The sequence below is a fragment of the Pinus tabuliformis genome, chromosome Q (assembly GCF_031772625.1).
Source record: "Pinus tabuliformis cultivar Carrire ecotype Pingquan chromosome Q, CPIR1, whole genome shotgun sequence".
Taxonomy (NCBI): domain Eukaryota; kingdom Viridiplantae; phylum Streptophyta; class Pinopsida; order Pinales; family Pinaceae; genus Pinus; species Pinus tabuliformis.
Window position 1 is genome coordinate 1,241,788,423 of NC_142296.1, and position 24,300 is coordinate 1,241,812,722.

Here is a 24,300-nt window from a genome sequence, read left to right on the forward strand (position 1 = left end):
GCCCCTTCTTTTATAAGAGTCCTCCTAGATGACACTTGGCATGTCATGCATAATTATATTTTTTTTATATAATTCAATAGTTTGATTATTCACCTACCCATGTGTCACTCTCTCATCAAGGGTCACCCAAAATTATTTACTTAACTTTTTATTTAAAACTAATATTTTCCTCACCTCAACAAGATTCCTATTTTTTCTCCTAGTTATCTCTTTATTCCCCCCTTTTATTCCTTAATTTGTGTTCATTACTTGAAGTCAATTAATGAGTCAAGATTTTATCCCCAATCTACTCCCTAATTTAACTCAGGTTATCTCTTAGATGGATATTCTTATGTTGGTTGTTGACACATGGAGCTTCTCTACACTTCTCTAAATTTAATTTATTATCCTCATTTTAATTCACCTTCCTCTTTTCTTAATTAGGTTTAAATTAGTTTAGGATTAATCTTTATCCTTACAATTATGTTTGTCTTTCCCCTTTTCCTAATTAAACCACATAATCTTCCTAGTACTTTCCAACATGGGAAGGGTAGAGTTTTTAAGGTACTTTATTTTAATTCTTTCTATGATCCTCCTTATTCCAAGTTTTATTTTTGATTTAATTACATTGGTTTCTAATCATTATTTACCCTTGACGTAAATTTACCTAGTTTTCATTCCTTGCATATATTTATTTATTATTATTTATTTTTAATGATTCCAAGGGTGCCAAGTTTGGTTGTGCCCTTCAAGAACTTCCCTAGAAGTTCCAAGGGTGCCACACCTAATAGTTTATTTGTGATGTCAAGGGTGCCAGTTTGGTTGTACCCTTCAAGAACTTCTCTAGAAGTTCCAAGGGTGCCACACCTAATAGTTTTTTTTGTGATGCCAAGGGTTCCAAGTTGGTCATGCCCTTCAAGAAATTCCCCTGAAGTTCCAAGGGTGCCACACCACTTGCCCTTCAAGCATCCAGTGACTACGAGGGGAAAGTATAGTGCAACGTCATAGACCACTATCATCTCTTATGTTGCCTGCTATAGTGAGACTAATGGTGTCGGGGATCAAGGAATCCGCCTTGATGCGCGCCCCCCGGTAAAGTCCTCATGAGCGACCCAACTTTGGGACCTGCCCTCATGGCATCATGATCTTCAAGGCGAAGGTGTTTCAACCCTTCCAGCCCAAGTCACGGTGGGAGTGGTAGTGGGTGGGATCAGGGACTCTGTCCCACCCCTCCCATGTAGTTCCATCCACTTGTACAACCCCATCACCCATATGTGAGTCATTCGGTCAAGCAACTAATCTATGCCTGCAACCATTAATATATCATCAGAATATAGTTAAACATATATGGCAGATTCTAAGATCGACTTAGACTTTCAAAGATAAAATAATATGAATTTTCGTCAAACCAGGTGTCATCAACTCGTCATACGCGAGTGCCTCTGATGGTTTCCTGCCATACTCAATAATCATTAGTAACAAGGTTTTTCAATGTTAGTCATTGTCATAATAGCATCATTAACAATTCCTAGTCATTCACATCATTGTCCATTGTAAGCTTGAACTAAAGAAAGTAGTCAACATAGGGGACACATCCATCATGGCTATCATCATTAAACATCAATGGAAACATACATGTTCATTAAGCTATCAACGTCGTAACATCAATATAAATATACCTATTCATCAAATTTATCATCATCATGCTTTTAGTAGAGAGCATACATATTCTTTACTACCCTCATCATCATAAATTCAAATAGAGACCAAACTTACTATTTAATGTTGCAATCATCAAAATACCAATATATAAGATACATAACCATTCATGCTATCATAATATCAATGGAAATAATTCATAAACATCACAACCATGAATATCTCAATCGCTAATAATAGTGTCATGTGCCCGGATCCTCAACTTGAGGTCCTCCTAGAATAAAGTATCTAAGATATGTCATATTAGGGTCAGAAAACTAGAGTGGGCACTACATAATTAGGGGAGTTTTGAGGTCTAAAATGGGCCTCCTAAGGAAATTATAAAATAATAGTGGAAATAGTAAAATAAGATTTGATTACATCATCAAATTTTAGAGGGAAAAAAGAAAAAAACTATTTTTTCAACTCGTATTTTCATCTTATCTCCCTATCGATTTATTAAAAATTCGAGCGAAAACACTCATTGGATGTATAATTTGATTCCTCATCCAAGGAGTACCCATGTTTCATACTTTCTGGGAACCTGCTACATGAAAAATGAGAAATACATGAGAAATGTGATTGTAATAACATTGTTTCATGTATTTCTCATTTTTCGTGTAGTAGAGTCCATGGAAAGTATGCAACATGGATACTCCTTGGATGAGGAATTAAATTTTGCATCCAATGAGTAATCCTCAAAATTTCAGTACAACCTTAGGGAGATAAGTTGAAAATACAAGTTGAAAAAAAACTTTTATTATTTTTTAATCTTTTTACTTTTTAACTCCAAAAATGGTGAATCATTCCCCATGGTTGACATCATCATCTTGAATCCTATTGGTTCTTATAAAGTTTATTTTGGTTGTACATTTTTCTTAGGAGGCCCATTTTAGACCTCAAAATTCCCCTAATCTATGATAAAACCATTCCCCATTCTTTTCCTCTGTATATTATATATTAATTTTAATTCTTTACTATTTCTACACGTAACCATTCTACACACCAAGAAGGGTTCTCTGCTTTCCTTTGATGTTTCCAAATTATTGGGTTACTTCTCTAGTTCACTGAACATTTGGATACACTTTCCTAGGTCAGATGTTCCAAACCACTGGTCTCTCATTCTTCCTAGGTGTGCTTGTTGTCTTCGAAGATGAATCTCTAGAGTTTTGAATTGTGAAATGTTTATTAATAAGTTTTCTTTAATATCTTTGTGATATGTATTTCTTCTTGAACAAAATTAATTTATCAGAGGCTATGTGCCTCTCTTGTAATCGCAACTTTTCTTCCTTCCTAGATAGAACACTGAGGTTCTATATGTTTTTGGAGCAGTAATTTCTCTGTTAACTTATACTACCAAACGAATTACACATTTGTTGTAAATCAATATATTTTATTATTCAATATTCGAGATGGTTTTACAAGGCTAGGGAGATTCTCCTTTATAAGAGTTGACTGGCCATGAGCCTGAAAAGAAACATCATTTTGAACAATGTCTCTTCAAAACTAATTAACTTAGCTTAATTTTAATTTATTTACTGATTTATTAATTAATATTTATTTATTATTATTTTATTATTTTATCATATATATATATTGATTTATGAATATTTAATTCATAACATTGCCTTTCCCTTAAAAATGCTTTGTCCTCAAAGCATAAGCAATGTTGGGTGTTGCTGAAGAAACTGTTCTGTCACCCATGACGAGTCTTCCTTTGGTAGTTTCTTCCATTTGATAAGGTACTCCTTAATAGCTTTGGATTGTAATACCTTCTCTCTGGTAGCGAGCATGCCTTCCGGTTCTAAGATGACTCTTCCTTCTTCATCAGTCTCAGGTATATCTGTTTGAGCTGTTTGATTTTTCGCCAGTAATTTTTTGAGACTTGATACATGGAATGTGTTGTGGATTTGACAATTGTCTGGTAGCTCTAGTCCATAAGCCACGCTACTTATTTTTTTGATTGTTTTGTATGGTCCATAATATTTAGGAGATAATTATTTTTCCCTTGTTATTTTAATGATATATGCTTATAGGGATGAATTCTAACAAAGACCCAATCTCCTTCTGCTAACTCTCTTTCGGTGCAGTGCTGGTTGGCTTGTTGCTTCATTCTATTATGTACCACTGTTAGATTTTTTTTTAACAAGTTAATAATTCTTTGGTTTTCTTCTAAGTGGTCCTTTACTTCTTGTACCTTAGAATCGAGTAGCACAAAATCCTTTAACCTGGGTGGTTCATAGCCATATAGGGCTTGGAAAGGCATCATTTTAGATGAAGTATGATATGTGGTATTATACCATCATTCTGCCAGGTGTAGCCACTATCACCATTTGTTTTGTTTTTCAGTGATGAAACAACGAAGATATGTTTCCAAACATTTATTTACTACTTCAATTTGACTATTTGTCTAGGGGTGATAAGCCAAACTCATGTTGCGAGATATTCCTTCTTGGTGGAAGAAATCTTTCCAAAAATTGCCTTTAAATTTTGTGTCTCTATCATTGACAATAACCTTGGGAAAACCATGTAGTTTGTAAATGTTTTTACAAAACACATCTGCAATTTTCTTAGTTGTGTCAGTTTTTTTGATTGCCGTGAAGTGGACATATTTGGTGAGGCTGTCGACTATGACAAATATCTTGTCCTTACCCTCAGACATAGGTAGTCATTCAATGAAATCCATCAAGAATTCCTCCCATTTTTGATTTGGAATATGTAATGGGTGTAGTAAACCAGGGGTTGTGATATTTTCACTCTTATTTCTTTGACCAACGTCACATTCCACGACATATTTTTGGATTTACTTACTCATACCCTTCTATTGTAGTGTATGCAACACCCTCCAAAATTTTGGCTCGCATCCAATTTCAGAGCGTCCTTTAGAGTTTTACTTGATGTTTGCACACACTCAGGTTCACCCGGTAAGCTCGTGTGAGTCTTCGCACCAACCTTGCTTGATTGTTCGACATACAACTTTTGCATGTTGATGTCAATGTCATGCTTGCGACCATGTTCTGGTCATACACAAGGTCTTTGATTCGTGTGTACATGTTGTGTTCGCTATGTAAACATCTGTCGCACTCACACATAGAGTCATATATAGTATCACGTAACCATCATTGCGGTCATCTAACGATCAATCACAAGCATTGCGCTTGTTGCTTACACTGTCGGTCAGTCATGTTGAGCATGTGTTTCTAGATGGTTTGGGTCATCTTGTCGTCAAGTCATGTAAGTGTGTGTTTGCAAGTTCACACATGCATCTTTTCACTCGCTCACACACTTAGTTGTTTTTCTGAAGTTCTAACAACCGGATCACCCTCTGATAGTTAGACCTTTTCCCCACTATCAACTCGATCGACTGTCACCCAGAACAATGCAGAAGCACCAAGCAAGCCATTTCAAGCTACGCTGCTCGCAATTTGATCAATCAACCTTCTTGCTGGCCAACTGGATAGTTTGACCCGACAGTCACCCCGGTACTAACTCCCCTCAAAAATTGTGTAGAGGCTACAGATCTTGCCCGCTCCATTGACTAAGAAAAATACACAGACAAGTTGGATAGACACCCAGTGTCCATCTTGTCTCCCTCAGAAAATTGCGCAGTTTTTCCAGCCAGCCCACCAATCAACCGACTGACTGCTCACCCAGAAAATTGTACAGATTTCATGAGCAAGCCCTCTATTGCCCAATAGTCTTCTCAACTCAGAAACTGTACAAAGGTGATCAGTCGGCCAACCTTCTAGCATCAACGCAGTTTTTCCTTGCCAGCAGCTCCTAGCAGCTCACTGTCAGTTCCCTCTTTTTTGCTGCCAAGCTCCCAACAACTAACTGCTAGTTCCCTCAAGGAATTGTGCAGTTTTTGCTGCCAAGGTCCAAGCAGACAGTTGCCAATTCCCTCCAGGAATTATACAGTTTTGGCTGGTAGGCTCCCGCTGCTCGCTCCTCCCAAAAAATTGTACAGATTTTGTCTGCCCAGCCTTCCTGCAACCCAGAATGCTCCTCCAAAAAATTGCACAATTTTGTCCTCTAGCTGAGCCAGACCCTGCGGATAGTCACTGTCGATTTGGATTGCATGTCACCATCTCCCAGTGATTTTGGCGTAGTTTTCACCAGCAATGCCCGAAGCCTCCATCTCATCTCAAAGCTTCGCAACCTTGTCTCCTCTCCTGGTCACTTGCATCCGAAACGATAATGTATTATGGTAGAATAGGATATTTATGGATTTGATGTCGTATCATCATCACTGACTGTAGATACAGGTACACAAACAAACATGGCACGATGACAGATGGGATGAACAAAGGGAGTACATGAAGAAGGACATGTTCGCCAACGGACGAACAAATGATGCATGCAAAGAGATATGCTCGTGAATGGTCGATCATGCAAAGATGTGTTCACAGACGGATGGACAAGTGAACATGTGAGTATGTTTTCGCACATAGACAGATGGACGAACATGCACTTTTCGCAAATGGATGAACCTATCAAGCATGCCAACATACAAGCAAGGAGCAACGTGTGAATGCAACATCAAGCAAACCCAACGACCATCAAAGACTCCATGCACTTTTCCATGTAGAGGTGAAGCTGTGACATACCATGAGGACATCCATCACCCAAAAACACTATAGCTCGACATGCACACTAGCAAAAACACGAATGTACCAACAATGTCACGTCGATTTGTGTCATGAGTCATGCCGTCCACATCTCTACTGTGGGCCATACTGTCAATCAATAATGTAACGTGGAAGTCAAAGAGACCCACTTGTGATATGAAGAGTCATGTAAAGTCAAAAGGTCATGGAATTCAAATAGTCATGAGGGAAGTCGAACAACCACAAGGGTCAGTTTCACCCTTGGCTATAAATACCCCCTCATTTGTACATACAAAGGAATTTTCACCTCAGTTCCTCCCACATAGCCTTGAGAGTCTCTAATCTTTTCTTTGAGGAGTAAGTTGTGGCTCAAACGCCCCGCCCACGAGGTTAGTGATGTATGGTGTAACGATGTGGCTTGGAACTTTCGCTTAAGTCAGAAGCCTACCAACATGCCAACACATTTTCACACATGTGTTGTAATTGTTTTAAGACTAATATTGAACACTTGTATTAATGCATGTTGCTTTAACCCGTGTTTAACAATTGAACTCATTCAATTGTTGTAATACATATATATTAATGAAAATGTGCTGTATAAATTGTTACTGTTGTCTTCCCTGTGTTGGTTACCTCCCCGAACATCAGAAAAACCTTTCACGTAAACTTGCTATAACGACCGTCACACTCGCGCAGAATCCTCTGCTATGTGTTGTACGTGTTATCTTTCCTTGTGCATTGTGACTGTCGCATCTGTGTGGATTGCTCCTCTGGAAGCTGCACACATTCTATTGTGTTGTGTGTTCCTAACAGAGTTGGGGCTTCCTCCCATCTGACTTGGGACTCACTCCCACCCTCTCCCTCTATGGTGAAAGAACCATTGACACAAGTAACACTAGAAATCACTAGGAACGCGAACCTCATTATTCGAAGACAAAGTAGACCACTCTCCTGTGTTGACAAGTAAGAGATGAGGAAAATCTTTAAGATAATGAAAACCGGGCCATCATATTAGATGAAACTCCCACACCAAACGGTATGAGATCTAGTTGGGACTTCATACCGGGGTGATCCCCTGAATTTTGGTGGGTCCAACACCGTCAACATTTTTGGTGCTAGAAGGAGGGCAGCCAGTTGTTTATGGCTAAACATCCTCTTACACTCACTCATCAAACATTTGGTCATGGCAGTAACTCACACTCCCTCTCACTTACGTGCGACTTTGCAGTTGGTTACTTCTTACCTCCCAGGACTGAACACGAAATTCCATATCATCACCTTCGCTCCGTCCATCCCATCACCCACCAGTTCACGAAAGTAGTCAGACTGATCCCAAGCATACAACATATTCCATATACATCAAGGAAGCCAAAATCCACTCCCATAGGGGGTGTTGTATCATCAGTGGAAGAAGTAGTTCTTGCCACACTTGAAGGTATGGAAGAAGCTATTGAAGACGGAGATAAACCTCCAACCTTCCGACAAGAGGAACGAGACACCCTCGTGATCTTGGGCTCAGACTCTGGTACAGGAGGTAGAGGGGAAGGCAACGGAGGAGGCAGAGGTAGAGATGAACCAACAGACTCAGAGCCGGAACCGTCAGATTCTGAAGAAGAGGAGGAGGACGAAGAAGAAAAAGAGATGGCTGACCAAAATCTGGAATGGATGACTCAGGGACCATTGCCTCTCCCGAGTTCTTTTCACAAGATGCCAAAGTGAGCGGAGAGAATGAACATCAAGTTCAACCCTGATAGCATAGTGAAGGCAGAAGACCATTTGGACAACTTCTACCTGTAGCTGCAGACCCTTGAGGTACAGTATGACGACGTAGCATGTAGATTGTTTCCATGTACCTTGGATGGTTGCACAACTGCATGGTATCACAGCCTTCCTGCCAACTCCATATAGAATTGGGGTACGTTCAAACACATGTTTCTTGAAAATTTTGCTGATGACAAGACCCTAACCATGTTACTCAAAGAATTGGGAAGCCTGAAGATGGAGGGGAAATAAAAGTTAAAAGAATTTAATCATAGGTTTACATGCATATTGAACAAGTTTGCAGCGGACACCAAACCACATGACTCCATCACCATTGATTACTACAAGACCACACTTTCAACCAGCATTGCACAATTCATCAAGCGAGTTGTGAAACCAACACTATTGGAAAACTACGAAGAGGCTATTGTTGTTGAAAAAGCCCTGTGCGTGATTGGAATCATCAAGGATGATGAACCAGAAAATGACTCATAAGATGCGAGCAACGAGCAGGAATTCCCAGGTGATGACGAGCAGAGGTAGAGACAAGGAAGCAAACTATATTGAAACCCTCACTCGCCTCGTCAAGAACTTGACAACAAAAGTGTCCAAGCTTAAACAACGGAAAACAGACACGTCTGCAAGCAATCATCCACCCAGATAGAAACAAGGAAGCATGTCATCAGGCAACAACCGGTTCACTGCAAAAACTATGTAGAACTCTGTGTTGCACCTCGACCAGTACAAAAATTTTGAATTTTGTTCATTCCATGAAGAGCATCACCCAAAGAATTCTTGTTCAAACTGGAAGTGAGTCGAAATCTCTGTATGCAGTCATAAATTTGACGTAGAAAAGAATATGTAGGAACAACCGAAGACACAGATAATGACGAAGGTGTTGCACCTGATGAAGCATCAAGTTCTGGGCATGTGGTGAACATGTATCAGTGCTCGCAAGCAGCGCTGAAGATGAACACCAAGAAACAACCCCAAAATCAAAATGTTCGTTACAATCTTAGGAGTAAAGGGGCTCCCCTTACAGTTGGGAAGCACAAGAAAATATGAGACTGCTGTTGAGGAAGGCTGATCCACCAGCCGCCCCAAAGGAAAAAACAAAGAACAAGTCTGAGAAGACAGCTGATCTAGGTTTGGGTGTGATGAAGGACCCTTCCAAGACCTTTTACTTTCGTGATGTGTTAAATTTCATTTTTAAAAGAACATAAATGAATACATATACATGCTGTAAAGAAGAGGGACATGTCAATCATCAACAACATAAAATAACAAGATGTTGATAACGGAGTTCGTCCAGGAGGGACTACGTCTCCGGGCCCTGGTGTCAAGATGGTGTAGGCAGCTGCATTTAGCGCTGTCAATAGTGATGATGTACATAAGAGGTGATGTCGCTATCATACAAGGAAAATTCCCTCACGCAAGAGTGGCTCTAAGAGATGATCCGCTACAGGAATTCTTAGTCAAAATACTCCTATTAGTATGACACAAACTCATGCATGATGAGCATCCTGCCAACATGGCATAAAAGGGATCTCCATGCAAACATGCATGACGACAACATGAGTATCCCATCAACATACAACAAAGGGACCTCAAAACATAACACGACGAATCATGAAAACAAGTACATCACATAGACGATTCCTCATCATATCAAGCAGGAATTATGAAAACAAGTAATAAACAAGATCCCTCATCAACATCAAACAGGGATTTGTGCAGCACAATGCATAGCAAAAGAAGTACATGAACACATTTCATATACCTCACAATCAGGGCCATCTGAAGAAGCGGATGCCAAACTATTGAAGTTTTTCATGCCATCGATTTCACGGTATCGAATCTCATGGAAATGACTGCTCACACATGAATGTTAACACCTGCACTCCACTTAGAAAAGTGGCTAGAAAATGAAATGAGCGAATGAAAAATATGAATGCACCATTAGATTTGTGACCTTGAATAATGCAAAATCGATTGTCAAATTTCTGAATTCTGAGAAATTGAGAATCTGGGGCTCAAGGAATATTTTAAATTCCCCCTAGATTCCTCAAAGATTCTGCTCCATAGGTGGACTGAGAATTTGCAACTCCAAAGGTGAATCTGATCTTGTCATTGCGATCCCTGCAGAAAGCCATGAAAAACCACTGTAAACTTGACTATATTCTGACATGGAGAAAAATTACCTCCTCGGGAAAATTTCAAGGATTATGGTTCCGCTACCTATTTTTGCAGCAGTCATGGTTCCATCTGCACATTGAAAAATGGCTGAAAAATGTAGAACCCTGATGGAGAAATAGATACCGCCATTGCATTCATGGCGTCAAGAAGTGCTGAAACCATATAAAATTTGTCAAATTATGACAAAGTGAAAATTCGCCCCTCCTGCAAAATGCTGCCTCGAACTGCGTGTAATGCCTCCTCTTGTCTCGAAATCCATGCCCACTCCTGGTTCTTCCATCTGCCTTGGCACACTGAAGAAAACTGGGTTTATGTGAATTTGTTAGTGGATTAACCAATGTAGGTAGTTGTGGCACATTGGTTAAGTTGGTAAGTTTGTTGAGGAGGGGTCAAGTGGTCAAACCCCGCCCCTCTCAATTTAATACCTTACTATTCTTTTTAACAAACGCAATATTCTATGTACTATTATGGGCTTACCCGCTTGGGCCCAGCCACGTGGGCCTAGTGGGTTCGACCCTCGCCGGTAAGCTTATTCATTGCACATTGTTTGGTTGTTGGGCAACTTTGACCAGAACTTTGACTAGATCGCTCTCCCTCATACGAGCTCAGATTGACGAACCGTTCACATCTCCACGATCAGGACGACTAGATCTACGCTCTGGTCCTAGGCTGAAGTCATTCTAAGCACTTTTATTTTCGAGCGTTCATAAGCCCTTTTTCTTCGGAGCCACCTGGATCAATCCTCTCCACTGAGGAGCTTTTGGTCCTCCAAAAGCGTGAAAAATAATCTACAACTTCACTGTACCTTGTCTGCATTACAAGCGTCCTGAAAGGTCTCGCTTCCATCTCCTTCAACTTTGTTCTTCAGAGCCTTAAGCGATGAGCCGACACCTGCAACCTTTGCAACCTGTAGTACATTATTTTTGCAAATTACATGCTTTAATTTCACGACCAACTAATGACCTAAACATCCCACACTTGCCACGAGTTTATAACACATACTTGGTGGTCAAGTTTACATCAAGATGGACGCAAGACCCTAGCTACGACAACAAGGCCAACCTATCATCGTTGCTTCAACAAGTGATGGAAAACACATCATCGCTGCAACACATGATTTACAAAGATAAGGCCAACACTATTTTTTCTTTCGACAAGTGATGGAAACACAACATCACTTTCACAGTTTAACATGTGACACCAAATAAGACCAGACATCATTGTTGTTGAACAAGTGGTGGAAAACGCATCATCACTTTTACATTTTAAAATGCAACAAGTGATTTAAACAAGCATGACCATGACAAGAAAACATATTTAGAAACCATTTTTCACTTATCAAGGTGAATGGGTCACCTCCTTGTGGCGGTTTTTCTTGTCGAACAACTGCTTCACCTGGTTCCTGCACCAACACCTTGTCTTTAAGGCGTTGCTCTAGTTGGAGTCTCCAACAAGTGGCTTTTTGATGGCCACTTCTGCCGCAATGACTACAATACATCTTCCTCCTCCATATCTGCTTAACATGTTTCTTTACCTACTGTTGAGAGGACCTTTCATGCCTCATCCTTTTGTGTGTTGGCATTCTTTTCTAACGCTTAGAAAATGTATGGTTATGTAATCCACAAAAGGTGCATGTTTTTCGATGCCATGTTTTACATTCATCTTTAAAAACATGATTATAACCGAAATAAACCTTTGAATGTCGAGATTGGTTATACCTTTCCTTGTTGTCTCTGGTGTAAGTATGGCGATGAGAGCTTGCCTTAGCTCTTTCCCTGCAATGGGCACTGCCATGGGATGATGGGATGTGTTCCCATCATTCTCTTTCCTCGACGATTTCGATGATGTCTCAGAAGAATCTGACACCTTCAAGCATTCTCCTTTGGTGTATCCTACGCCTGCAAATTGAGGTCTTTGTACAACCTCCACTGGTTGAGCTATGCCTTGGTTATTAACACCAGTTTCTTTTTCCTCTTTGTGCCTCATCCTAGTAAGGAGACTCATGTTTGTCCCTGTAATTGGGATCTCCACATCTCCAACAAAAATCATACTATGTGAAGATGAAACCAAAAGGAAATCAACATCTTTTACCTCCTCTGTCAATTTGGAAAGAACTGATGAGGGTCATCATCTGTTTTTGGTGGTTTTCTTGTTGTCTTAGCGCATTCCCCAACTTCCTTTCTGACATACCCAAGTCCTGTTCGACACGGTAATTCCTCTACTTTGATGGGGTTGACAATTCCTTGGCCATTAACGCCCAAGCCTTTTCCTTCATACCCCATTTTATTCAATAATTTGGAGCCAATTCTTGTGGTATTATTTTCAAAAACAACAAAATTATCATCAGGAAACATACATGAATTTGGAGAATTACATTTTACCTCACATGGGTCATGCTGCAGCTTTTCCAAGGCCTCGTCCTTTGCTTCTAGCTATCATAGAAAACTATGTTTCTACTCTTTCTCTTCATGTAGACGCATCTTCAATTCAACATTCTCTATTTGAAGATTATGTTTGTTGTGTTTCAGTTCTTCCAAGGCCTCTTCTATGGCTCGCAACTGAAGCTACAATCGCTCCTTTCCTTCTGTCTCTTTCTGTAGAGTTTCATACATTATTTCCACCCTTTTGGAAATTTTTATCATGGTCTCGTACATCGCTTTTTCATCCTTTGTTGCTGCACGTTCCATTGTTCACGCTAAAATTCACATCAACGCAAAGACCACTCCGATACCACTTGATCCAAGTCCGGGTGTGACGAGGGACCCTTCCAAGACCTTTTACTTTCGTGATGTGTTAAATTTCATTTTTAAAAGAACATAAATGAATACATGTGCATGCTGTAAAGAAGAGGGACATGTCAATCATCAGCAACATAAAATAGCAAGACGTTGATAAGGGAGTTCGTCCAAGAGGGACTACGTCTTTGGGCCCCAGTGTCAAGATGGTGTAGGCCACTACATTTAGTGTTGTCAATTGTGATGATGTACATAAGAGGTGATGTCGCTATCATACAAGGAAAATGCCCTCACCCAGGAGTGGCTCTAAGAGATGTTCCGCTACAGGAACTCTCAGTTAAAAGACTCTTATCAGTATGACACAAACTCATGCATGATGAGCATCCCGCCAACATGGCATAAAAGGGATCTCAATGCAAACATTCATGACGACAACATGAGTATCCCATCAACATACAACAAAGGGACATCAAAACATAACATGAAGAATCATGACAACAAGTACATCACATAGACGGTTCCTCATCACATCAAGCAGGAATCATGAAAACAAGTAATAAACAAGATCACTCATTAACGTCAAACATGGATCTGTGCAGCACAATGCATAGCAACATAAGTACATGAACGCACTGCATATACCTCACAACTATGGCCATCTGAGGAAGCAAATGTCAAACTGTTAGTTGCCCATGCCATCGATCTCATGACATCGAATCTCATGGAAATGATTGCTCGCACATGAATGTTAACGCCTGCACTCCACTTAGAAAATTGGCTGGAAAATGAAATTAGTGAATGAAAAATATGAATGCACCATCAGATTTGTGATGTCGAATAGTGCAAAATCAATTGTCAAATTTATGAATTTTGATAAATTGAGAATTTCAGGCTCAAGGGAATCTTTTAGATTTCCCCTAGATTCCTCAAAGATTCTTCTCCATAGGCGGACTGGAAATTTACAACTCCAAAGGTGAATCTATTCTCGCCATTGCGATCCCTACAAAAAACCATGAAAAACAATTGTAAAATTGACTATATTCCGACATGGAGAAAAATTACTTCCTCGGGAAAATTTCAAGGATCATGGTTCCGCTCCCTGTTTTTGCAGTAGTCATGGTTCCATCTGCACATTGAAAAATGGCCGAAAAATGTAGAACTTTGATGGAGAAACGAACAATGCCATTATGTTCATGGTGTCGAGAAGTGCTAAAACCATATAAAATTTGTCAAATTCTGACAAAGTGAAAATTTGCCCCTCCTGCAAAATGCTGCCTCAAACTACGTCCACTGCCTCCTCTTGTCTCAAAATCCATGCCCGCTCCTGGTTCCTCCATCTGCCTTGGTGCACTGAAGAAAACTGGGTTTATGTAAATTTGTTAGTAGATTAACCAATGCAGGTAGTTGTGGCACATTGGTTAAGTTGGTAGGTTTGTTGAGGAGGGGTGGGGTGGTCAAACCCCGCCCCTCTCAATTCAATACCTCATTGTTTTTTTTAACAACCGCAATATATTGAAATGGCGCATTCATACCATATTTAAACGGCACATGGGGTCGCATTAATGTTTTGGAGTGCCAGTTTATATGATGGTACCGTTCTTTACGGGTTGTACTGTCGCATTAAAGGGGGTTGTGTACTATTATGGGGTTGCCTGCTTGGGGGCCGGCCACATGGGCCGGGCAGGTTTGACCCTCGCCCACACCCTTATTCATTGCACATTGTTTGGTTGTTGGAGTGTGGGCCGAGTCCACCGGAGGTGGCCCGCCCATAGCCTCTGTATGTTTGGTTTTTTAATATAAAGTGGTTGGGGGAGGGCCAGCAGGGGTGGTGGCCCATCGGCCCCCACAAAAAAATCAATTTTTGTTTATATGAAATGTGGGTTTGGGGGTGGCGGGGGTGGTGGCCCACCACCATAATATATATATATATATATATTTCTATTTAAAATAGGGGAGATTTTTAGATCTTTAGAAAATAAGGAATATTGGGCAAATTAATGAGGCCACTCAACCAATTTCGGGAGCTAGGTTCCATGCCTCGGGGTCGGTCAAATTGTAGGACACTTAAACTTGGCCCACAACCCAACTTTGACTGGATCGTTCTCCCTCATATGAGCTCAGATTGACGAACCATTCACACATCCGTGATCAGGACGACGAGATCTATGCTTTGGTTCCGGGTTGAAGTCATTCTGAGCACTTTGATTTTTGAGCGTTCATAAGCCCTCTTTGTCCTGTGTGTCTCTGGAACCACCTAGATCAACAACGACAGACAAGAGTATGTCCATGAGCAGAAAACTAAAGAACAATCCGCTAGACAACACGAACATCAATCTTACCCCGAACACCTCGGTGAGTCTACCACCTCTGGACTATATGATTGTGGATGACATGAAGAAAACTTGCACGAACATTAGTTTATTTGAGCTAGCTAAAATCCAGAGTGAGTGAGACATCCTGCTACGCACATTGGGACATACAGGAGTGGACTGTGTAACCTCTACTAACAAGGGAGCAAGCACACCTCCCGGATCACTTTCCATTGTGTTAAACACAATCTGGATGGAAGAAGCAAACTCAGGTTTCCCTCCATTCCTGTTCTCATTTGAAGCTTTTAACTGTAGTGTTCACTACTTCTTGGTTGATTCTGGCGCGACATCCAACGTCATGCTGCTCTCATTGCTAAAAGGATCAATGCACAATGGAGCAAGACATCCATGCAAATCATCCAACTTGATTGAACATCTGTACCAGCCATTGGTGAACTCCGAGATGTGATCATCCGATTATCTCACGACAGTTGAGTTTACCAATGCATCAACATTATTGTTGTGGACATACCAGAAGCATACGGTTTATTACCCAGCAGAGACTGGTCCAGCAAGCTAAACGAATATTTCGTTAATCAAGATTGTCATTGATGTAAATATGGAATTATTTGTGATACATGTCCAAACCTTTCCTTATGCAAACCCTAACATTAGAAAAACCTTAGGTGAAAACCCTAAGGTGTGAAACCCTAATCCTAAATACATACCATAATTTCCTAATGTACATCATGATACCCAAACCCTAATTAAAGAAAACCCTAGCATAACTAAAATGAACAAACCCTAGCATAATTAAAAATGAACAAACCCTAAATAAATTAATAAAACCCTAACATAATGTCTAATACCTAGACCTTATCATAGAAACCCAAAACCCAAAAATATATTTATGAAATATATTATTCTTCCTTAAAAACAAATTATTAAAATAATCAAAAGTATTTATATGAGACCAAAACCAAAAAATGCATTCATTCCTTAACTTATTATTCCACTACCCCCTATTAAAAAATTACTAAAATATTAAAAGTAAAAAACCTTTATATAGAGTCTACCATTGAAATTATTACATAACTAAATTCCAAGACGTTACATATCATGGGCCCACATTATTATCGCTAGAAAATGAAGGACGACTTCAATGTAAGTCAACTCCATTGCTGGAAAATGAAGGACGAATTCACCTAGTCGGCTCATAAAAAATAAATCACGATTTCTATTGCATATATATAGGATTTTTTTTTGGTGGATGGAAATAACATACAGAGCAGATTACAACACATATAGCAGATTAAAAAGAGATGAACAGAAGACCTGTTCAAATCTCGTGAATGTTTAAAGGATAGATAAACGTGAAGAAAATACTCTCTCGGGCAGTTACAATCCTTGCGTGGCATAGATCACAGTTTTTTTCTGATGTTGACACAGTTCCGGAGTTTTTCTGAAGATGATACAATTCCACAGTCCTTGAAATAGACACAGTTCTGCAGTCATCTCTTGGCACCGTTCCACAGTCATTTCTTGGCACAGTTCTGTAGCGTTTTTCTTGGTACAAATCCGCAGTCATTTCTTGGCACAGGTCTACAAAGTCACAACAGCACTAAGGGCAGATCCTCGTTGTCATAGCTCCTTGGTCCCCACAATGTTTTCGGTCTCCACAAAGTGACACTATCTTGGACAGTTGCTAAGCTTCTCAGGTCTCTGTAGTGGGATAGATTCACCTTCACAAAGAACTCTGATACAGTGAGTGATAATTTGGACAGAGGCAGTGAGAAATAAGTAGTAACATGGAATACTCAAGGAGATGGTTTTTACAACAGTAATGGACAAAGAAAACAAATGAATTATAGTTGATATTGAAACAAGTGAAGAGCCCCTTGAAAATCAAGTAAGTATATTTTTACATTCTCTATACTAAACAACAAAAATATTGGTGTTCTTGGAGTCGGTGCTATTAAAATCAAGGTTGGTGCCTTGGATAGATAGGGTCGAAGCCCTAGAGGTTGGACCCTCATCAAATCTAAGTTGGATTTTGGAACACATTTATATTGTATTTATTCTTTTACTCAATAAAATTATACTCATACATTTCTCTATTTAAATTATGAAGAATCTAACTGGTAATAATAACAATTGAAAGAAAATACTGATTCATCCCCCTCTCAGTATTTCCAACAATTGGTTTCAGAGCCAACTTCTTCATAATCAACCTAATAGCTGGAAGAAGGATTCTTAGTCACAATGAAAAATCAAGAAGTGTCAGGAAGGCTTCCTTTGTTCGATGGCACAAATTTTGGTTTTTGGAAAAAAAATAATGTCCTACTACTTAATGTCCCTTGGACTTGAAGTTTGGCATTCAGTTTTGAATGGGTACATTGCTCCTTCCACTCTTCCAACTGATCAAGACGAAAGGAAAGCTTACATTGCAAATGCAAAAGCCTTAAATTCCATCACTAGTGGAATCACTGATTCTGAATTTACAAAAGTCATGAATTGTGACTTGGCCAAAGAAGTATGGGATAAGCTGGTTAGCTTATATGACGGGGACTCCAAATTTAAGAAGGCAAAGCTTCAAACTCATAGAAGGAAATTCGAAATTCGAAAGTCTGAAAATGGATGATGAAGAATATATTGCATCATACTTTCTTCGAGTAGCTGAAGTGGTCAACTTTCTTAAAGGATTGGGAGAAAAGATTGAAGAAATCACTGTTGTTCAAAAGGTCTTAAGATCTCTCCCTGACATATTTGACTCCAAAGTAAGTGCTATAGAAGAAATGAAGGACCTAGATACTCTCAAGATGGATGAACTTCATGGAATCCTCATTGCCTATGAGATGAGAAAAGGACTTCCAAATTCCAAAGATGCAGCATTTAAGGCCTCAAAATCAAAAAAGGGGAAAGGATGGAATACCAGCAGTGATGACTCTGATGTTGAATCCGAATTGGCACAATTTGTACGAAGACTAAAGAAAGGATCCAAGCTAAAAGGTAAGTACCCTCTTATTTGTTTCAAATGTGGAAGAATAGGTCATTATGCTACAAAATGTCCTCATAAGCATGATAGTGATGATGAGGAGGATTCTAAAAGGATGGTATACAAAAAGAAAGGGTTCAATAAGAAGAATTTCTTCTCTAAGCAAGATGAGTATGATGAATATGAATTTTTAGTCATAAAAAAGAAATCAACTAATCATTTCCCTCATCGCAAAGGAGGTAATGATGAATCAGATGAAGAAAATGACTATGCTGGAAGCCAAGAAGTATTATTCATGGCATTCACAAATGATGATGATTCAGGTCTAGAAGGAAATGTAGATGAATTGTTAATGAGTGCCATTGAAGAAAATGAGAAATTACGAAATAAAATAATTTCTCTCAAGGTAGAAAATGAGGAAGCAAAAAGAAGGGAAGACCTCTTGAAAAATAAGTTAAAGGAAAAGGAAAAAATTTGTGAAAATCGTGAAGCTGGAATAGTATCTTTGAAGAAGGAATTGGAGCAAGTCAAAAAAAGTTGGGAAAGCTCTCAAATACTTGACATTATCCTAAATGCTCAAAAACCTCAACATGACAAATCTGGGATAGGTTTTAAAGGAGAATCATCAAGTACTAAGGATAATGCGAAAAGCTATGCTGACATACTTTCTAGTAACCCAAAAGAAGAAAGATCATTTCATCAAAGGCCCATCTCAAATCCAAAGAATGAAGAGAGAGTAACTCCAAGGAAGAATGTTGATTCAAATCATGGCTATTACAACAGGTACCAAACTATATTTTTTGGGCATTGTTATTATTGTAAAAAAATTGGTCATCAAGCTAACATTGCATGGTTCGTAAGAATGAAACACCAAAATTGAAGGATCAAACAAACAAACCATATGGTCTCAAAGGGAAAGGACAAATCAAGACCTACAGCTCTTTTGATCCCTTGGCCAAATTTGATCCAATTTTCTCATTATGTAATGATAATGGACATAATGAACAAAATTGCCCCCTCAAAAGAACAGAAGCAAAAGATGAGAATCCCAACACAAATAAATGTGGCCTAGCTCTATGTGCTCACAGTGATGAAAATCATTGGTTTGTGGATAGTGGGTGCTCCAGACATATGACAGGTGACAAAAAGAAGTTTGTTTCATTGAACAAAAAGGAAGGAAATGTATCCTTTGGAAGTGGATCTGCCAAAATTGCTGGAAAATGAACTGTTAGCCTTATTAATGGAAAAGGAAAGGCTCAAAATGCTTTGCTGGTAGACGGGCTCAAACACAATCTCTTGAGTTTTAGCCAAATCTATGATCAAGGACATAATATTGTCTTTAACACTAAAAATTGTGAAATAAGAAACTCTTCCTTAGGAGATCTTGTGGCAAAAGGAGTTAGAACATCAGATAACGTCTACATTTTGAACAAAATTTAAGAAGATAAATGTTACTTAAGTCAAACAGATGAAAATTGGCTGTGGCACAAGCGACTCAGACATACAAGTTTCGATAACTTGATCAATATCAACAAGATTAATGTAGTACGAGACATCCCAAAGTTATTCAAGCCAAATCAAGGTGTATGTGGTCCATGTCAACATGGAAAGCAAACTAGAACCAACCATAAGACCAAGGAGTTATCTACATCAAAACCTTTGGAGACCATTCATGCTAATATATGTGGACCAACTAGAACTTCAACTCTCCAAGGAGAAAGGTACTTTGCTTTATTTGTTGATGACTATACCAGAATGATGTGGGTATATTTCATAAAATATAAATTCAAAGAATTTGAATGTTTTAAGAATCTTAAAGCTCTTGTAGAAAATGAAAATGATTCTAAGATTAAATGTCTTAGAACAGATAGAGGGGGAGAATTCACATCAAAATATTTTGATGAATTATGTAAATTACATGGAATCGAAAGAGAACTCTCAACTGCCAGAACACCCAAGCAAAATGGGGTAGTTGAAAGAAGAAACCGAATTGTTCAGGAAATGGCAAGAACAATGTTACTAGCAGCTGACTTGCAGCCGAAATTCTAGAGAGAAGCAGTCGGGACAATAGTTTATACCTTGAATCAAACTAAACTAAGACCAAATAATGAGAAGACTCCTTATGAATTATGGAAAGGAAGACCTGCTTCAGTAAAATACTTCAGGATTTTTGGAAGCAAATGCTTCATAAAAATCAATGATGACTCACTAGGAAAATTTGATTCTCGGGTTGACAAAGGAATATTCCTTGGATATTCTACTAGGAGAAAAGCCTATAAGTGCTACAATAATTGACTACAGAAAATAGTGGAAAGCATTGATTTGAAGATCGATGAAGACCTTCCAGAAAAGGAAATCAAAGATCATGAGGTTAACCCTTTCATTGAAGAAAATGAAGAAGAACCTGAAAAAGAGGAAAATGATCAACAAAAGGAAAAAGAACCATCTCAAACCCCTTCAAAGGTGAAATTCCTCCAAAAACCTCACTCGAAAGAGCATATTATTGGCAATGTAGATGAGGGGATACAAACCCGAAGAAGGATGACAAGTACACCAAGGAAAAATGATGTTGCTCTCTTATCTATGATAGAACCAGAAACTTTTACTCAAGCAAGTAAGGATCCTCATTGGGTGGAAGCCATGGAAGAAGAAATGTCTCAAATCGAGAAGAATGAGACATGGGAGCTGGTACCTCATCCAAAGGATAAAAATATAATTGGAACCAAGTGGGTGTTCAAAAACAAAATGAATGAAGATGGAAAAATCATCAGAAATAAGGAAAGGCTTGTTTGTAAATGTTATTCACAAATTGAAGGAATCGACTTTGAAGAAACCTTTGCACTAGTAGCTCGTATGGAAGCTATAAGGATGTTATGGGCATTTTCTTGCTCAAAAGGATTCAAAATCTATCAAATGGACATAAAATCAACATTTCTGAATGGGGAACTCAAGGAAGAAGTCTATATGGAGCCACCAAAAGGGTTTAATCTAGCAGAAGGAAAATACTTTGTTCGTAAGTTGAAGAAGGCATTATATGGGTTGAAAAAATCTCCTACAGCTTGGTACGTGTTATAGACAATTTTGTGCCTTATAGCAACAAGCATGAATTGTCAATAATCCAAGGGATCCAAAGTTCCCTAAACATGATGTTCCTACCCCTAGAGGAACAAGGTCAGCAAACCAACAGCTCTCAGATCAGTTCTCCACCTGAAAACACTCAAAAACAAGCAATCCTGAAATCAAAGCAGGTGCTCCACTAGGTTTCTGCGCTGAAACTCAGTTGCTCCATGGTGTACCTGCGTTGCAAAGCAAGTGGAACAAAGGCCACCTGCGCTGAGCGAGAAGGGACAAGTGGCACAATGAGTCATTGCTGTGGAATCTTCCAAAAATGACACTTGGTTCAGGTATTTCGCCTTGTGATGAGTCAGAGGCTCTGTTTCTCCAAGTGGAAGCAAAGTTCTCCAAGTGGACTCAAGAACTGAAGATCAACTAAAGATTAACTGAAGAGAGAGAGGACACAAGGCAGCTACACATCAGTTGCAAGCTGACTCATCCTTTCTCAATTCATCTATATATTGAGCTCTCTCCTATGAGCTCAGGAGGCTGGAATTTTGTGCAAAGTAATGATATGCTGTTGGTTTCACTATTGAGCTATTGGGTGATTGTTTGAGAGAGGTGAAGAAGAGCAATTCTTTCTGCTGGGAGGTGTTGCTAGGTTGGGGCCTTCAATGGTTGTAATTCTCAAAACCTTTTCTTCTACATTAATAAAAGCTATTGAGGTTCTTCTATGTGCTCTTGTTTCAATGATATATTGTGATGATTGCATGTTTGGTTTACACTAATCCATGAACCAGTTATGATTGCATGCCTCTTGTAGTTTCCTTCTTTGTTATTTTGCAGGATCTCATTATAGCTGGGCAAGCAAAAGCAACAAAGAGCTAGGAGCAAGCGGCCAAAGAGAAGAGTTTGGATTCGACATTAAGCGCAAGGCAACGGTTAGTGCATTTCTCCATTCTCTTTTGCTTTCATAAAGAAGTAAACCTTTAGTAGTTTGTTTTACAGTTGTTGCTAAGGAACTGTCACCCTTAGAGTGGGATAGGGTCATCCGAGTCAGATACTTTTCCCTACAACAAACTGGCGACTCCGCTGGGGATCGTATCCGTTTGATTGTGTTTGTAGTATTTTTGCTATTCATTTCCTGAACCAAAGAGTACCAAATCGAAAAGCTTTTGACTATATCAAAAGCGAAGTAGAGGGCAGCTACTCTGGCTCACTTCTGAGCAAGTTCATGATTTGAAGAGCTGATCTACAAAGATCCTTGTAAGCTCTTAGTGATAGCTTTGCACCTTCTTGATCATCCCTTTGAGTGTGCTTGACTGAATGTCTCTGATTTGAGCAAAAACCGTGCATTTTTGAGAAAATTATGACCCGGAAACTGTGAAAACGCAATTCTCGTTTTCCAAAGCAGGTAGTACACAGGCTACCTGCTTTGCAACGCAGGTCCCGAAGGGGCTACCTACGCTGAGAGCCAGTTTGGCTGTGCAGAGCCTGCGTTGGCCCAAATTTGCCTAGTGCATTTGGGGTTTCCTCCTTTCTCTTGCCTGTTTTCACTTAGATTTGCTGCTAAGTGTCAGTCTTGTACTTGTTCTGAAACCAATATTACTTGCCATCATTCTGCCTCTGTTATATAACGAAATTGTACTTGTTCTTTGTATTTCTTACTCATTTACAATTTCCCATAACGAAAAGTAAACTAGTCTTGCTTTTGGCCTCTTAGATCTGAACCTGTGTTAGGCATTTTGCTGGTCTAAAGAGTTAGCTTGTTTGCTGTCCATAGCTGATTAGTCATTTTACTTTCGTTAGTATGGTTTGATTTCATGTATTTCCAGTGATTAAGCAAGTGAATCTTAAGGTGTCTTTTGATTTTTGGACAAACTTGTTTGTTTTCGCTCTAAATCGAAATCAAAGTTATATAACCACTTTCTTTTTGTATCCATCCACATTAAGAAAGGGAAAAGAAAATACATGCATTGTGCATTTTGCATTTGACTGTTTGCTTGACGATTTAGGAAAAATTTGCATTTAGTGTGTGCTCTATGATCTGTGTGAAAAGATTTGCCTTTCTTTTCCCTCAGTAGTTAAGGTTTTCAAAGTTGAAAGATTGAAAAGTTTGCTTCTCATCTTAGATTGCATTCAGGAATTTGTTATATACATCTCGTGGTGATCCTTAAAGGCAAACTGTTAAGCAAGATCAACATTAAAATAAATCCAATTTACATAACAACGCTTTGTAACATAACGCAAACATCTAGAGGTCTAGGTAGAGACGTGTTCCGGCGTCGTTAAACATAGTGACTGTCGATCTCTACGAAGGTGGGTGATTCCTCCTGAGAGTCGGTGGCACTAATACGGACTTGTGCTCCCACGTACCGTCACGTATATATTGGGAGACCCCTATAGGCAATTATCCTTTATCCATAGGAAGCCGTGTCGGCCGCCCTACTAATCGCGATGCAGTGAACACAGCATTCACGAAGATCGACCACCCGTACCGTAAAACGTATTCTGTGGTTTCGCGAAAGGTTTGGCACACCCTCTGCCTAGAACTCCAGAGCAGTTTCTTTTGGCCTTTTTCAAACTCTATAACTGAAAAAGTCCATCCGAGCATTTGTCACTTCGGGCTCGTTAAAACATCGAAGGCGACTAGAGTCATCTTTAGCTTTTTCTCGACTCTTAAAACATGAAAAAGCAAGTTTGTGTCTAAAAGCGTCGTTAGTAAAATTTATTTTAAACGGAACATAATCACCTGTTATTCCCACGTTGATCTTTTAGTTGAAAAGTATGGAGCCCACCAACCAAGGAAGTAACCTTGGTGGAAGTCCAAATACCTTCTCCTCTTGGGGAGATGTTGGTGCGCCTCATATGGCAACATTGTCACTTCCAGGATTGACAATTGGCCTACCTGTATGGCTCTTTTCAACTAATGTAGTCCAGATCGCCACTAATCCTGAGCAGTCGAA